The sequence below is a fragment of the Protopterus annectens genome, chromosome 9.part0, assembly GCF_019279795.1.
Source record: "Protopterus annectens isolate FY-2018-M chromosome 9.part0, PAN1.0, whole genome shotgun sequence".
In the NCBI taxonomy this organism is placed as follows: domain Eukaryota; kingdom Metazoa; phylum Chordata; order Ceratodontiformes; family Protopteridae; genus Protopterus; species Protopterus annectens.
Genome location: NC_056743.1, coordinates 583,169,812 through 583,187,208, shown reverse-complemented (window position 1 = coordinate 583,187,208; position 17,397 = coordinate 583,169,812). Strand labels below are relative to the sequence as shown.

Sequence of the window (17,397 nt, the reverse complement as noted above, 5' to 3'; positions counted from 1 at the left end):
ATTTGTAGTTTATGTAATATGTATATCTGGTTGATGATTTTGGTGTTCTCTTATATTTAAAATCTGCTTGTATTGTACACACATTTCTAATGAACAGGAGAGGGGGACAGTTGTCAAGAATACGGTTAATAGAGTTGCATTCATAGCAAGGTTTTGACAACGCTTCTTGACAAGTTGTCAGTCAGTGAGTTGGCCAATGCTGGAAAAGACAGTACACCTCCATAACTGGCTTAAAGCTTAAAATATACTGCATGTCTGAACTCTTTCTGTTAAACTAATGTTTCTCATACAGAGCAAAATGCAGCAAGAAATTAGCTGTGTATTAAAGATTTTGCACAAGGAGTCATGTGGTATAATAGTATCATGATCTGCTGTGACAGCATAAAGGCTTCTAGATATAGCCTTCAAAAAGGGATTGGGGTGGCTTATCCCCTGCCTTGTGCCGCTTTATAGTTGTTAGTAATGATGGCAAAAATGTGCTTATTGTAGATGCTGCTTTGGGTTAAGTTTATAGATACAAAATAGGATTATGAAAGACATGATGGCTTAGTGTTGCATGAAGAGGTATTGCAGAGTTCTTAACTGAATTAAACCGTTAACAGTTCACAATTGTGGTCAGCTAGCTTTCAGTGGGAGATGGCTTTTTTCTGCATTTGCTGTTAATCATTTTCGTAGTGTAGTGCAGTTTGGCTTATGTTGTGATTATAGTGACAAATCCTTATTTAGTCTTATAGTGCTAGTTTACTTGTATGTTGAAATTGCCAGCTAAACTCTTCTTTGTTAAAAGTTTGAAAAATTAATACTGTTTTTTTTTTTTTCTATTGCAGGTGAAAGATTTATGAAGCCTTTGAACTTCATTAGAAGAATGTTGTTGCATTTTTGTTTTAATTGTAACTTAAATAGTCAGTATAAGATACCAGATAAGCTTTTTTCCAGCATACTGCGAGGGAAACAGATTGTAAAATAAGCATTTGTATTATATTGTTTTATAGTTGTGTGTGGTAACTTGTTTTTTTTAGGCCCAGGTCTCTGTGCCACCAGAAGTCTCCATTCTGAAGGAGAATTACTCCCCTGAAGCTTTCTGAATCCTATCATGATGGACTTGTGTTTGCATGGACCTGAGGCCAGGTGTAAAATCAAAAATGATTGCAGTGGGCAGCTTGTCAGGGGTTAAGGCCAGAGTATTCCTGACCACTGTTTGTGGTTCACTCTACTTTTTTGTACCATTGGAGGACACATTAAATATGAAACTGCCATACTCATGTATATAAAATGAAGCTAGTGTTCTCTGGTAGAATAATGTTTTTTAGGTACGAGCTAGAAATTGCAGGTATCCCTGTTTGGAAAGAATTTGTTATTGGAGCTTGTGTTGTTGTACCAAGTGTTCAACTATACTTTTATTTGTAATAAATGCCTGGTTTCATCATGGGATCAGAGTCTTTAATAGTATACTTTATCACAATTACAATGCAGCTACTTTGCTTAATGATGTAAATTAATTCTGTTGCCTAGTAATAGTTGCACTAATGACACACAAGACCTCTGTGTTGACAGGCAATCACCAGAAACTCTGAAAAGGAAAATCCTTAAGTGTGACAAAAGTGCTTTTTACTTTACTAGTTCAGTGAAAAGTGTTTTCACCTTTAAGCTGCAGTAGTGAATTCCACTGATTCAGTACTACAGTTAAGGTACGTTGTTTCCACAGTTTTTGCATGTCATGTGCCTCTGATGTATTATATTCCCAGTACTTTGGATACAGTCCACAGCAGCAGTGCTCTGAATGTAACATGATTAGCTCCATAGGTGTGAGTAGGTTAAGTAATGGGCTCTATAGTCTGCCTCCCAGAAGAAATTGTTGTCACTTGGCATTAAGAAACACCCTCAAATTTGTATCACTTAATCAAGTACCATATCACTGAACATGTGCAAGAAATAGGTTCATCTTCTACAAAAAGTGCCAACCAGTTAACATTACACAAACTGCCTCCCAACAGATTTATTAAAGGGTATCCCATTTTTTTCTTCAGAGAAATACAGCTAAATGCACATGTCAAACAAGTAGTCCTGTATTAAATTTAAATCCCACTTGAGGTAAGCTGCCTTACCTGTACAAACGTTTCTTTATAAAATACTATAACCACATTGTGCCTTGGTTAAGTTTTTTTTTTCCTTCTTCTTTTTTTGCTCTATTCCCTATTGATCATCAAGCCCCAGCCTGTGGCTCTCCATCTCATCCACTCCCTCCACTATAATGGAGTTCCCAGCAGAAGGCTGAAAGCATACTGGACATGCTGTTGCACAGGCAGTTGTGGAGTTTGCATGTTCCTTTGCTGGCATTCTAGCAGTCAGCATGTTTCTAATGAAGACTTGAATCCCATTTGGTGGTAGTGGTGGCTGGTGTGAGCACCAACATCGCCACAGGCTATCGCCCACCTTCTAGCTGCTGCGTGTATATTCTTCCATATTTACACTATGGAGGCTACCTTCACCACCTTGAAATTACCAATCTCTTATCCCCAGTCCTGTATGCCTGTAGTTGCATGATAGCAGTCAAGCAACCAGAACCACCTCTCCCTCCCCCTAGAATGGATACGCCACTGTTACCCATTTATATACATCCTTCTCCTCTCCATCACCATTCAGCACCTGAGCCACTATTCAAACTTTGTGCCTCTGAGTCACAGTCAGAGATTTATCAACTGTCTACCACAGAGCAGGGTCAACTCTCAATTCATTGACATTTGATGACTGGGGAGGAGCCCAGTTTCAGCAGATGCCAGGGGAGAGAAGTAACAGTTTGTTTTCTTTTTTAGTTGCTGTGTGATCCTTGATAATGCAGAGCAGGGTCAGCTGTCATTTTTTCCCAGTTGCTGGGTATTCTGTGAAGCATTTAAGCAGCCGTGGATCAGCACACATTGCCATTAATATACATCTGTAAGCTCTATGTTCCTTTCCGGTCACCACTTCTGTGTCTTTCTGATTTCTAAGATAGAGGAGATGTGATTGTAAGCAGTCTTTACCCTCTGTTGCCAGATAAAGGAAATGTATATAACAGAATCTCTGCAGCTGTCCGGTGAACTTGTATTATCATGCAATACATTTTTCTTGTTATCAAACATCATTGCTGGTATTTAAAACCTGACTAGAGAAGGTAAGTGTTACAAAGATACTGCCAGCCCAGCTATCTGGAATTTTTTAAATAATTATATGTCAGTTGTGAATAGCAACATGATTTGTATAAGACGCTTGTGTTACAAATGTATTAGAACTGTATGTCATGTATGTATCAAACTGTTGGTACAGATGTGTGTGTTGAAAATGTTTTTGCAAAATGCTTGAAATATAGCAACAGTGTGAGTTTACTATCAAAATGTTGAAAGGAGGTTAAACGAACATGGAAATGATGAACAGCAGTTGGCAGATTTCCATGTTGCTGAACGTTATGAGAGCGGGAGTGCATTTGCTGATATGTACTCGTGTGTGGAGATCAGTGTGGATTGGGAAATGTTTCGCTTTCCTCACTGTAGTGCTATCTCGGAGTTGGAATATATAGTTTTCTCAGAGTTGGAATATGTAGTTTGCAGAGGGTGGGGGGGGGGCACAGCCTCCCTGCTAAAATGGGAATGACAGTGTAGGAGTTTAACTTACCTTTGCACCTGCACTGACATCACGTTTGATATTCGACATAAATGTCGAATCTGCTGAATTAGTTCAACAAATTCTACATTTATGCCCACTTAATATAAAGCCATTCAAAGTTTCCATTCGAGGTTATGTATGTTTTTTTTTAAGTTTTGTATTTTGCTATTAAACCACAGTGTGCCTTACTGGAAGAGAACAGAAATGTACATGCACTATTGTAACTGTTTGAATGTATATATTTTAACAGTGGAAGCTGGAATACAGGAGGTTAATTTCAGAAAAATAGCTGACATTAAATTACTTTATGGCAGCTAAAGCCAGAATGTCTGTACTAGGGAGTTTTCTGTATTGTCTGTAAGGTGAAATAATTACTAGTTTTGAATTGTGAAGGAATGCAATTGTTTTATGACTTCAGCATCTGCCAAAGATCTGCGTCTATGTATTTTCACAGGTAGATGCTAAATACTGCTAGCTTCCAGCAGTGGGGGGGTTTCACCTGGGGATAGAGTCAGATGACAAGAAATGATGTAATTCTGCAAGCTATCCCAGCAGTAATATTTGAGATATTAATTTAAAAAGTGTGTTGGTGAGACAGAGCATTCTGTATTCTGTCTTGGACCTGACAACAACAACAGGAACTATTCGCCACATCTGTCTTGCTCTTAGGTTAACTAGGGTATAGTAATTCTCTTAGGAATATAGTAAAGCTCAGTTTAGATATTTTTCTTTATTTATTGGAGACTGTCCTGCAATGTTGTTTTCAGTATTTCCTGTGGATTTGAACTCTGATGTCACTGTGAATATATACTGAATATTTTCTGGTTATTTTATTAATTATTATTATAGTTAAACCTTTCATTGTGGCTGATCTGTCTAGACATACTTAAGTTTTGAGAGTACTTGCATATTTATTTGGTGACATTGTGTGGGCCACTTCTAATACTGTTGCTCTTGGTCAAACTACCATTTGTGTTAATATTAATATTGCACAGTAAGATTGGACACCCTTTATTAAGGGTCTTAAAGTAGCTGATAAGGAGTTTGGCTGGTGGCAGTGATAACTACCTTATAGTCTAGGCAAAAGGAGGAACAGCTAGTAAACCTGTGCCAGCCTTTCCCAGGTGTGTGTGTGTGTGTGTGTGTGTGTGTGTGTGTGTGTGTGTGTGTGTGTGTGTGTGTGTGTGTGTGTGTGTGTGATCACAACTCTATAGCTGTGCCAGTGGGGAGTCTTATTGAAGATCTGGAGAAAGAGGGAGAAATCATCCCCGGACTGACTGTGGTCTCTGTCTGCTCTTAAGGGAAACTGTACTTGATGCATAAAGCTGCATCTGGGAACATTGTGTGTGTAACCTTGTCATCCTGTCAGAGTACGTCCTCCACTGTTGAGGATTGAGGCTCTGATTACTGGTCCAGTGGTGGGGCATCACATTTATTGGTTGGCAGTGGTGGGATCACTACATCACACTTATTGGTTGGCAGTGGTGGGATATCCACATATTGGGACTCGGTGGTGTGGACATTGAACTCCTGTAGCTTGTAAACAGTGGTCACTAAAGAAGGTGTTTGTACTCTCAAGCAGCCACATGATAGACATTCAGAGTTTCATATCACAGTAGGTTTATTTATTTTGTGTTAGCTTAGTTAGCCAGGGAGAGCAGGCAAGGATGTCAGCAGCAGAGTATGGCAAGCTGACAAGAAGCCAGTTGGCTGAGATGTGCCAAGCCAAAGGACTGATGCATGCCAACCTGACTAATGCAGAAATGATTGCAGCCTTAGTCACAGCTGCATCACAGACCAGTAACCAGGAGGACAACCAGACTGGCCTTGGGGATGTACAACTCTCAGAAAATGGACAGTTCAACCTTGCCTCGGAGGACTTAAAACTCCATCTGGAGTTAGAGACTTGAACTGGAGGCCAAACATTTGGAAATAGAATCAGCAGAGAGACTGCAGCATTTGGAGGCTGAAGAAAAGGAGAAACAGAAACAAATGGAATTAGAATCAGCAGGGAGACTAAGACATCTGGAGGCCAAAGTAAATGAGAGACAGATGTTTAGAGGCTGAATAAAATGAGAGGCAGAGGCAGCATGAATAGGAAATGCTGACTCTTTGCAAGGGTCATGGGGAAGGGAATAACTGAACCCCAGAAGCAACAAAGGTCAGTAAATTTCTTCCACAACTTATAGAGGGTGATAATTTTGATAGCTTTGTTCATATGTTTGAAAGGGTATGTAAACAGTGTAATGTTGACCAAGGGCTCTGGGTACGATTCCTGACCCCCTCACTCCATGGTAAAGCTGTAAATGCTTTTTCTATATTGTCTGATACTGATTAATACTGTTAAAAATTGTTTATTAGAGTGTTTTAAGTTAACACCTGAAGTTTACAGAAAAAAGTTTTGTGAGCATAGAGGCAAGGCAGATGAAAGTGTGTGAGAATATATTGCTGAGTTAAGCACTTATTTTCATAGCTAGGTGAGTGGGTGTCAGGTCACAACTTTTGAAGGACTGGCAGACCTTTCGGTGAGGGAACAAGCCCTAAGCACTTTGCCTGAGGACATGAGAATATGGTTAGCAGATAAAAAATGTAATATTGCAGATGAGTGGGGGAGAAAAGGGAGACCTATACCTAGCAAGCAGGGCATCACAGGTCTATATTACATAATAGAAGAGACACTTCTTTGAATATGTAATAATCGACACCAAAGACTAAAATCCCAAAACTGCAAATGGCCACGTCTGCAATTTTTTTCCTAGGGAAAAACTTTGTTGGCCGTAAACACAACACACACACTTCAAATCTAATTTAAGTGGAGGGCCTTGCCCCCCACTAACTAAGTATACCAACTCCGAGATTGCTCTACAGTGGGGAAAAGGGTAAATCCCAGGAATGGCCAACTGAATTTCTTCCCTAGGAAAAAATTTGCAGAGGTGGCCATTCGCGGTTTTGGGATTTCGGTCTTTTGGTGTCGATTATTACATATCCGAAGAAGTGTTTCCTCGATTATGTAATATAGACCCAAGCATCACTGTACAGGAAAGGGATACTCAGTGCTGCAAATGGGTCTAAGGGAATCCATGGTGAGTTCACCAGTAGCAGGGGAAGTCACTAGTTCATAGGTTGGTACTAGGCTAAAGGCCCTAGGGCCTATACAAGCCTAGCCATAACAATTCCCTGGCTGTTTCTTCCCACACTATTTACTTCCCTGGACCCCTGCCTAGCAGGGTGACTGACATGATCCCTGGGGTGAATTTTCTTTCTCCCATCCAATCATCAAGGTTCCTTTTGAAGAGGGCCAAAGAGGTGGTCTGCTTGACATGTATGGGCGGTCTATTCCAGTGTCTGGGGAGTCTCTGGGTCAGGAACCTATCCCTCCAGCATGTTTTGGTTATTGTGATGACAAGGTTTAGATCCCTGGAGCGTGTGGCTCTGATGGATTGGGATTTCTTTAAATGTAGCATGTCCAACAGCTCTGGGTTTGACATGGCCTTGTATGTTAAGCAGAGATCGCCTCAGAGTAGACGATATGCGGAGTATAGCTGGAGTTTTTTAAGGAGGTCAGCATAGGGCATCTGCTTTAGGCCTGTGATTCTTTTAGTGAGGTATTTCTGCGGCCTTTTCAGTTGTTGCAGATGTCTTAAGAGGTACATACCAAATAGGACATTTTATTCTATAATGGGTCTAATGAGGGATGAGTACAGTGGGACAATGACCTCCTTTTTTCTGGATGAAAAGCCCTTTGTGATGAGGTGTGCCACATAGAAGGATTTCCTGACTGTTGTGGCGATGTGGTTATTGAAGGTGAGACCACTGTCCACCTGGGTCCCTAAGTCTCTTATCACATTTTTGGTGTTTAGTGTATTGCCACCTATGTGGTAATTCACGAGTACATGTTTTTTCCCATAGGGGATAACTATACATTTCTTGGCATTGAGCTTGAGCCCATGGCTCTGGCACCAAGCATCTGTTTCTGTAAGGCCCTTTTGTAGAGTATAGACATAATTTGGGGATTCAATAATGGCTCCCAGTTTGCAGTCATCTGCAAACTTTGTTAGCCAGAGTCCCTTAGGTTTTGACCTGTACTTCAGAGAAGTAGATGCCAAACAAGAAGAGGTCCCAGGACTGAACCCTGAGGTACTCCACTTGTGACTTGTCTGGAGCTGGATTTGGAGTCAGCTACTTTTACAGTGTGGGTTCTGTCAGTAAGCCAGTTAGCAACCCATCGAGTGACATAGGGATTAATGTGCAGCTTAGTAAATTTATCTATGATTCCAGAGTGGGGGGTGGTGTCAAAGGCCTTGGCGAGGTCCAGATGAGCTGTGTAGACTGCCTTACCCTTGTCCATGGCTCTGGAGACTGATTCGAAGAAGTCAGTCAGGTTCAGGAGACAAGATCGGCCCTTCATGAACCCAAACTGGGTGGGGTCCAGTGTTTTAAGGTTGCCAATGTCTTTGTTTATAAGTTCCATGATAATACGTTCCATGGTCTTGCAGAGCAGGCTCGTCAGACTGATGGGGCGGTAGTTCCCAGGATCCAAGGTGGATCCCCCCTTGTGGAGTGGGATAATTGTAGCTGTGCGCCACTCAGTGGGCATGAAGCCTGAAGTGGGGGTATGATTAAACATGACACTTAGGTGAACTGCCACTTCATTTTGTAGTTCATGTAGTACACAGCCCTGGATGTCATCTGGTCCCATGGATGCTGTATTCTTAGCTTTGGAGAGTGCGTTTTTTTTACCTGTGTGGCCATTATTACTGGAATTTGGCAATCTTCCGGTATTGAGATAGGCCGTTTAGGGGGTGAGAGGGGGTGAAGTTGGCACTAAATCGATCTGCCAGGATATTGGCAATATCCTTGGGATCAGTATATTTAATGCCATTCTGTTGTAGCTCAGAGCAGATCTGAGCATTGCTATTTAGATTCTTGACATAGTTATAGAATGCCTTGTGGTTGTCTTTGGAATCTTTGGCAATTTTATTTTCATAACTAGCTTTGGAGGATTTTATGAGGGATCTCAGCTTCTTACTGAGGTTGGTAAGGGAGTTTTTGCATCCTGGGATTTTCCTCTCTTCTGCAACAGTTTTCTTCCTTTTGTTATAAAGTTTGTTTATGGCAGGGGACCACCAGATTGGCTTCCTTTTTTTGGATGAGAGCATCTTGGTTCTATTTGGGATGGCACGATTCATGCATGAGTGGATGTGCTTGTACAGTGCCTTAGTGAAGGACTCAGCAGTCGAACTTTCAGTTCCCATCTGCACGGGTGTCATGAAGTTAGTAACTTCTGACTTGTGTAGCATGAAGTTGGCTTTGGAGAAGTTTTTTTATGGAGGCTTCCTTACTGGGGTTGGGGGTGGGATGTGGATGTTAAGGGTGATTAGCTTATGGTCTGATCTGACCAACGAGGGGGTGACCATAGGTGTGGAGCATCGATTTCCCATGTTGGTAATGACCAGGTCTAGGATATTGGAGCCCCTGGTGGGACTATGGATTAGATGATCCAGGGCATTGGAATTTATGAATTCCAAGAACCGTTGGGCAAAGGTATTGGTACATGAGTAGTTTTCCCAGTTAATGGCAAGGTAGTTGAAATCACCCAGTATTAGGGTGTTTGGTTGTATATTAATATTTTCCAGTATGTTTAGAAAGGTGTAGTGAGAATCTTGGGGCATGGTGGGGGATCTGTAGCAAGCTACAATTTGGATTACAGTCTTACCTAGTGTTAGTTGCACCTGGAGAATTTCAGATGCATTGTGTTGGGCAACTAGCCTGGTGGTGTGAATATCCTTGATGAATATGGACACTCCTCCACCTTTAGTGTTTTGATCCTGGTTTGGTGTCCGAAAAGTGTGGTAAGAGTTGTAGCCTGGTATTGCAGGGGTGCTCTCTGGAGCCTTGAACCAGATCTTAGTTTACTGCACAGACATCGATGTTCTCCATTTTTAGGAGTGCCTCGAGAGAGTGCATTTTGAGGTTTAGACTTCTGGCATTGAGTAGCATCATCTTCAGATTTTGCATGCTTATACCTGTTAGGGTGGTGCTTTTGTCCTTTGAACTTTGCCTAAAAAAAGACACTATAGGGGTGGCAAGAGCCTTTGCCAGTAACCTGAATCCCAGGGGCGACAGATGCAGACAATCTCTGGCAAAGCATTGTGGTCTGTCGATCATTTCATCCCAGGCAGACAGATACTGGATTCCCTTTGAATGACACCAGAAGCTTAGCCAATTGTTGAAGTCAGTCATTTTGTCTTTATATTGTGGTATCATTCTGGGCAAAGGCAGGATGCTACTCAGGGCTAGGGTCATACCTGCCTGGGCCACATGATCCGAGAGCTCTTCCATGTCTCTTTTCATGTAGTCCAGGGAGGTATGTCTCAAGTCATTCACTCTAACATGGACAATGACAGACTCATATTTGTACTTGTTGTGGAGTGACTTGAGTGAATGAGTTATGTGGCGGATCCTGGCACCCATCAGGCAGCTCATTGTAATTTTCTCCATGTTCTTCGTGTTTCACTGTTGCAGTCATTACGTTAGGGTAATCTGCTGGCAGGTTGCTCTCAGTCGGCCTGAATTCCAAAGTCTTGGGTTCTGCATCGGTTGCTGTCTCCTCTTCCATGATGTCAGGTCGTCAGGGGTATAAAGCATGCAGCCAATGCCATTTTCTTTAGTCTTTCTTGCCGCGCGGTGCCTGAAACAGAAGCATTTCGCGAGTGCTGGTTGGCTGACTACTGAAATATTCGAGTTTGAGTTTCAGAACCAAAGTCTTCACTAAAGCTAAGTACCCCGTTTCGGAAACTTTTTTCTTGCTTTTTACCGATGTCAGAAAAAGTTAATAATTGTATTACTTGTGGAAAGCAAATACCTCACAAGGATTTTCATTTATACTGTATTCCTTGCCTAGGCCCTGATCACAACTTGCCTGGCTGTCGGTTTTGTGCTAGATTTAACCAACGCACTATTAAGCGTCGGTATATTTTTGCATCAAAGTATTTTGGAAACAGATTTAACTACCCAGAAATGTCGTTGGATAGTAATCCAACTACCGGAGTACATAAACGCAAAGAAAAGGACAGAGAAAGGCAGTCGAGATCCAAAACTGAAGCTTCTCCTAAGCCAGTCACCGGTACTCAGTGAGGTGCTTTTGCAGCCCCTGATACCCGCTACCTTCGAGTCGTAGGCCTCTACTGACACCCATGTAGAGTCTGGCATGCCGCAAGATACTCAAGGTATTGGACCGATGGATATATCTCCCTCGGATGGGTCTGGAGCCGCTGAGCAGGCACCGGCTTCTGAGGGCATATTCAGACCTCAACATTTGTATATCAAACCGACTGCAAAACCAAAGACAAAAGCAACTTCTAAAACTAAAAAAAAATGTCTGAGCCACGTGAACAGGCCTCTATGCCTAAAAAACAGATTATCAAAATGGCTGAAGACCGTATTACCTTGATCAGTGGTACCCATCCCCCTCCTGATAAGAGGCCTAGGCAAGACACTAATTATGAATCTTCAGATCAGGTTTCTATTTCTTCTGATCAGGAATTATCTATACCTCCCTATGAGGATTCTGATGCTGAGGAGTCTATTCCATCTGCATCTCCTCCTGAGGATCATTAATTTGGAGAAACCTTGCATACTTTGAGGGAGCATTTTCACTGGGAGAGCCAAGACTTCTCAGAATCTAAAAAGAGGCTCAGGGATTTCCTTTTTCTTCCTCAGCACAGGCCTTTAGCCATTCCCCCTATTTTAGACATTGTGGATGATGTGTTTTCGGAGTCAAGCTTGACCCCTGACTCCTTACCTCCGGCTCCCAGTAATCCTGACGGACATTACAGGGTCCCTGACCCACATAAATTTTTATTTAGAGACCCTGCTGCTGATCCTGAAACTATTTCACAGAGTCCAAAGGGAGCTAAGGCCTCAACAGCAAAAAATCCTACCCCCTCTGACAGAGATTCAAGGGCACTGGACAGATAGGGAAAAAAGGTTTATACATCTGCAACCTTGGCAGTCAGGGCCTTAAACTGTCAATCTGTTATGCTTAACTACCAACAACATGTTATGAGATTGCTGAAACAGAAAATGATGTTTACAGAATGTGCAGAAAATAAAGAATTGCAGGAATTTGCAGCTGAACAAGTTGGAAAGCATACTTTGCAATGTGGTTTTGATTCCTTAGAGGGCTCCTGCAGGGCCGCAGTTATTGGATCTGTGATTAGGAGGCATGCCTGGTTAAAGGTACAGAATTTGCCTGATAATGTTAAAGCAAAATTGCTAGATGCACCTTTACAGCATGATTCTTTGTTTGGTACTAAGGCAGAAGAGGTTTTAAAGAAAATGGAAGATAAAGCTAAATCTATGCAAACTGTTAAAAGACTTCTTACAAGTGCAGCCACCAAGATTCAGTAGACAGTGGCCTACAAAAAATTGGTCCTTTCCTGTGTCAGACAGAGCTCAAAGGGGCAAATCCAGATGCCCTAAGGGTTCCAGATACCAGGCACAAGATTCATACAGGTCAAAGCAATGGGGCGCTTCCACCTCCAAATCTGGAGGAGATAAAACGCAAACCTACAGAAAGCAATCTCAATGACTTCCCTCTGCCTACACCAAGCACTTATCTTTTGGCAGCACCCATAGGGGGAAAATTAGCACTTTTTGCTCAAAACTGGCAGTTAAAAATCTAGGACAAGTGGGTTCTAAACATCGTATCACAGGGATACAGATTTCATTTCCGCACTCTGCCAGTGGCAAATGGTTGGCCAGATCTGCCAAAAAATCAATGGGCAGAGGTACAGAAACAGGTTACATCCCTCATGGATATGGGGGCCATTCAGCCAGTACCAGAACAGGAAAAAGGACAAGGTTTTTACTCAAGATTGTTCTTGGTACCCAGAAAGGACAAGGCCTGGCGGCCATTACTGGATTTATCGATTTTGAACACATACCTGGACATTCCAAAATACAAAATGCTGACTTTGCAGCAGTTTCTGTCCATGCAAGAATGCTTGGCTGGTGACTTTAGACCTAAAAGAGGCATACCTGCATGTCCCAATAAGACAATCGTGCAGAAGATACCTCAGATTCAAGGCTGGCTTAATGCATTGCCAGTTCTCGGCACTGCCCTTTGGCTTATGTACTGCGCCCAGGGTCTTTACAAAGTGCATGACACCAGTAATTGCATTTTGCAGACAAAAAAAGCATACAAATATATCCTTACTTGGATGACTGTCTCATTCAAGCAGAGAACAAGGACACTCTTCTTCGATACCTGGCATTTGTGAAAAGGCTTCTACCATGCCTAGGGTACAAAATAAATGAAAAGTCACAACATTCCTGGGTGCAAGCTTGAATACAACTGCCCAGATGGCTTACCTCACACCAGACAAACAAAGGCAACTGACTACTTACTTCAAACAGATGGCAACCAAAACCCAGTTATCTGCAAGACAAATTCTGCAGGCACTGGGCTTCATGGCGTCCTGCATCCTACTGATTCCATATGCAAGACTGCATATGAGGAAATTTCAATGGTACCTAAAGAGTTTATGGAGTCAACATTCTCACAGTCTGGAAGCAATGATTCCTCTCATTCCCTGCCTACAACAGGAGTTTCTATAGTGGGCAAAGGCATGTCCCCAAAACATGGGACGAGCCTTCACCCCCCCCCCCCTCGCCAGCCAAACCTTAACAACAGACGCATCGGATTATGCCTGGAGGGCCCACATGGCAGGAAGATGCATTCAGGGTATATGGACCCCAAAACAAATGCATCTACATATCAACCAGAAAGAGATGCTAGCTGTTCAAAATGCCTTAACAGCCTTCAAGGACTTACTTCATCCAGGAAAACTACTGATAAAGACGGACAACACCACAGTCGTGTGGTAGATAAACAAGCAAGGGGGCACACACTCATACCCCCTTTGCAGATCAGCCATGGCACTGTGGGACACAGCTTTGACCTACCAAATACATCTTCAAGCTCAATTCCTGCCAGGAAAACAAAATACGCTGGCAAACAATTTAAGCAGAAACCTTATGGATCCTCACGAGTGGAAACTAAATCCACAAGTTTTCAGCATGATATCAGAGAAATGGGGAAGCCCGGACATAGATCTATTTGCCTCTCCTCAAAATTATCAGTTGAAAAGATTCTGCACAAGGACTTATCACAGACAAGCATGGAAAGTGGACGCCTTATCCTTCAGTTGGAAAAACCTATCAGTTTACGCCTTTCCTCCTCTGCCTCTCCTCCCCAAGGTCCTCCTAAAAGTCAGACAAGAGAAACCAAAAATGATACTGATTGCCCCGGACTGGCCCCGTCAGTACTGGTACCCAATCATAAGGAACTTGTCTTAATACCCAGCTTGGACCTTACCTCACAGACCTCAATTACTGTCCCAGGAAAACAATCGGATCCTGCACAATCAACTACAGACACTGAACCTGGCAGCATGGCTGATCATGTAGTTATACAAACAACACCTCTCAGTAAAGCTGTGATGGATGTCATTTTGGAAGCCAGAAGGCTTAGTACTAGAAAATCTTATGCTGACAAATGGAAGAGATTCTGTGCTTGGAATCAAGCACAAGGAACTGATACAGCAGAACCAAATATTCCTCAGATATTAAAATACTAAACTGAGATTAATTAAGATACTAAACCTGCATTATCCTGGTTCTCATCTTACCTAGACAACCGCAAACAAGCAGTTCTATGGGACAACCAACTCTCTGACCTTCTCCCCACCACTATAGGAGTCCAGTCCTCAGGGCTCTTCTGGTCTCCTCTTTTCATTCATTTTTTCATTAATTTCATTAATGAACTTCCATACAACAACTCATGCATTCAATATGCAGGACATCACCATCATTTGCTCAGCACCATCACAGTCAGAACTTCATCACACAAAAAAAAACCTTCTCAACCATACCAATCTCTAACTATTCGTGTCTTCCTTCTCCTCCCAAGAAAACCAAACTTGCTCTCTTTTCACCACCCACTTGTCTTCCTCTGTCCATTCTACACATACACTAACCATTGGACCATTATCTCCTTTATTATTACAAAAAACAACAAGTATTACTATGACAATCTTTGACAATTTGACAATCATATTAATCTTCTTGACAAATCTACTAAAAACAAAATACAGAACAGAATCTATCAAATCTCCTCTTACAACTGACAATCAAATCTTAATATTGTAAACCAATTAATTACCATCAACCCTCCATATATCTCAACCCTACACTCCATATCCTTTAAATATAACTACAAAATCTTAACAATTTACCATAATATAACTGCCTATCCTTATAGAACTCTACAGAATAGATCAATCACTAGAAATCATCTCAAGAAGCTAGGGTGGATACAACTAAGACACCTCATGCAATACTATCCAATACTGTCCCCATAATGCCCTACATCACCCCCCCACAACCCCTACACTCTCCAATCATCAAGCCCTATAATAATCAACAAAATAACCAATTGAAAATACTCAATCCCCAACAACCAAATTCCCTAAATTCAACAGCCTCCTCCAAAAAATATGGCTCAATCCATAAACAAGAACAAACAACCCAAAACCTTACTACCTTACCTTCTATCTCTAACTTCACTCTAAACTTAAATTGGCTCTAAATCCTTTCCTAAATATCTCTTGTCTCTACCTCTCTTCCTCTTTTTCCTAATTTTTTCTGACTTTCTCTCTCTTTTTCTCTATTTCTTCTTACATCTTCTCTTATTTTTCTTTTAATTATTTAATTTTTCTTTTTTTTTTCTCTTTTTTTTCATCCTACTTTTTACATATTAAATTTTTTTTATACATTTTGTTGCATTTTTTTTGTTATTTTTTTTGGTTATATATTGTTTTATTTTATGACTGTTGTCTATCTATGTAGTATAGTTTTTCTCTTTATTTTGGTAAAGATGCTTGACAAAGGCCTATCTTTCTCATCAATTAAAATCCATGCCTCTGCCATTTCAGCTCATTACAATACAGAGCCACCAATTTTTTCTCCTCCTTTACTAAAGCAGTATCTTAGAGGAGCCAACAATTTAAGGCCTCCTAGAAGATCACCATTACCTGCATGGGACCTCAATTGTGTGTTGGAAAAGCTCACCCTGCATCCATGTGAACCAGCTTCTACCGCTGAAATAAAGTTCTTATCATGGAAAACAGTTCTGCTACTAGCAATTACTTCAGCACGAAGAGTATCAGAGCTACAGGCCCTCATGGCTGTAGAGCCTTTTATCATATTTTATCCAGACAGGGTGTCTCCGAGGACAAATCCTACTTTTATGCCTAAGGTGGTTTCCAGTGTGGCTCTTAACCAAACAATTCATCTGCCAACCTTTTATCCAAATCCGCAGAACAAGGGGGAGAGAATTCTGCATTCCGTGTTTGTACACAGGCAGCTAAGATTCTACTTGAGCAGGACTAAAGCTCTAAGAAAAACTGAGCAATTACTAGTGTCATATTCTGCAGGATCAGAAGGAAAGGCTATTATGAAGCAGACAATTTCAAAGTGGATAAGCCACTGCATCCGTTTCTGCTACTTACACCATGGTAAACCTGTGCCCAAGGGCATTAGGTCTCATTCCACCAGAGCTGCAGCTACTTCAGCAGCCTTTCTCAGAGGAGGACCAACCAAAGACATTCTAGAGGCTGCTACTTGGAGTTCTGTTCACACCTTTACAAAGCATTATTATTTGCCTCTCTACTCCAAGTCCAGGGCAGGCTTTGCCACTGCAGTGCTGCAGAGACTTATAGCCGCACCTAATGCTGTTTAGCTCCAGCCTCCCAACCATAGCTTTGGGATTCTACCCAAATGTAATGACTGCAACACTGAAACACGAAGAATATAGTACAGTTGTGTACACTTACCATAAATGTAGATGTTAGAGTGTATTCACTGTTGCAGTCCAGGTTACCCTCCTGCCATCTCCCTGTCATTCTGGAGTTTATCTTTCCTTCTCTATCTTCTACAACCTATGCGGTGTATTTGCTTGTAGGTAAAGGTAAAGTTTATATTGATGCATGTATATGTATATGTATATACCTATACATTTTTGCTACCTTTTTGGGGGCACCTGACATCAGGGACAAGAAAAAACAAAGAAAATGGTGTCGGCTGCATGTTTTATACCCCTGACGTCATGGAAGAGGAGACAGCAACTGACGCAGGACCCAAGACGTTGGAATTCAGGCTGACTGAGGGCAATCTGCCAGCAGATTACCCTAATGTAATGACTGCAACAGTAAATACGCTCGAACATCTACATTTATGGTAAGTGCACACAACTGTACTTTCTTCAGCCTGGTGAATGGGACATCAGTGTGCCTGACTATAAAGTCACCTATGACTAAAGTGTTAGGTACGTTGTCTTGCCTTAGGGGCTATTGTTGGGTGGCACACTGGTGTTGTGAGCTATGTGACACTTTGGTTGTGATTGGTGTTTGTTTGTGTTTCAGCTTCGGAGGTCCTTGTTTCTTGGGCAGGTTAGAGATAAGGGCCTCCACATATGTGGATTTAGTGTTGCTATGTGTGGGTGTTGGTGTGAGTTTAGAAGGGCTATGTGTTGCTTGAGGTGTAGTGCAGGTGTTAACCTTCTCTTGACTGTCTAGCACAATCTTGGGTGGAGAGAGCTTTGCTTCCAGTTTGGCTATGTAAGTGCATCTCTCACAGGTTGTAGTGTTGGGTGGTAGGAGGAGAGGGTTGTCTGTGTTCAGGTGCACTGTCAGG

At 41.8% G+C, this 17,397-nt stretch overlaps 2 protein-coding genes across 2 annotated transcripts in view; one reads left to right on the top strand and one right to left on the bottom strand.

Moving 5' to 3' along the window:
* The window catches only part of R3HCC1 (R3H domain and coiled-coil containing 1), a 682,694-nt gene extending 681,265 nt beyond the window's left edge, over nucleotides 1-1,429 (top strand). The window contains exon 9 of the mRNA XM_044083119.1: nucleotides 828-1,429. The gene's annotated coding sequence lies outside the window, so the exon portion shown is untranslated. The remainder of the gene's footprint in view (nucleotides 1-827) is intronic.
* The window catches only part of LOXL2 (lysyl oxidase like 2), an 836,537-nt gene that overhangs the window by 102,391 nt on the left and 716,749 nt on the right, over nucleotides 1-17,397 (bottom strand). The window lies entirely within an intron of this gene.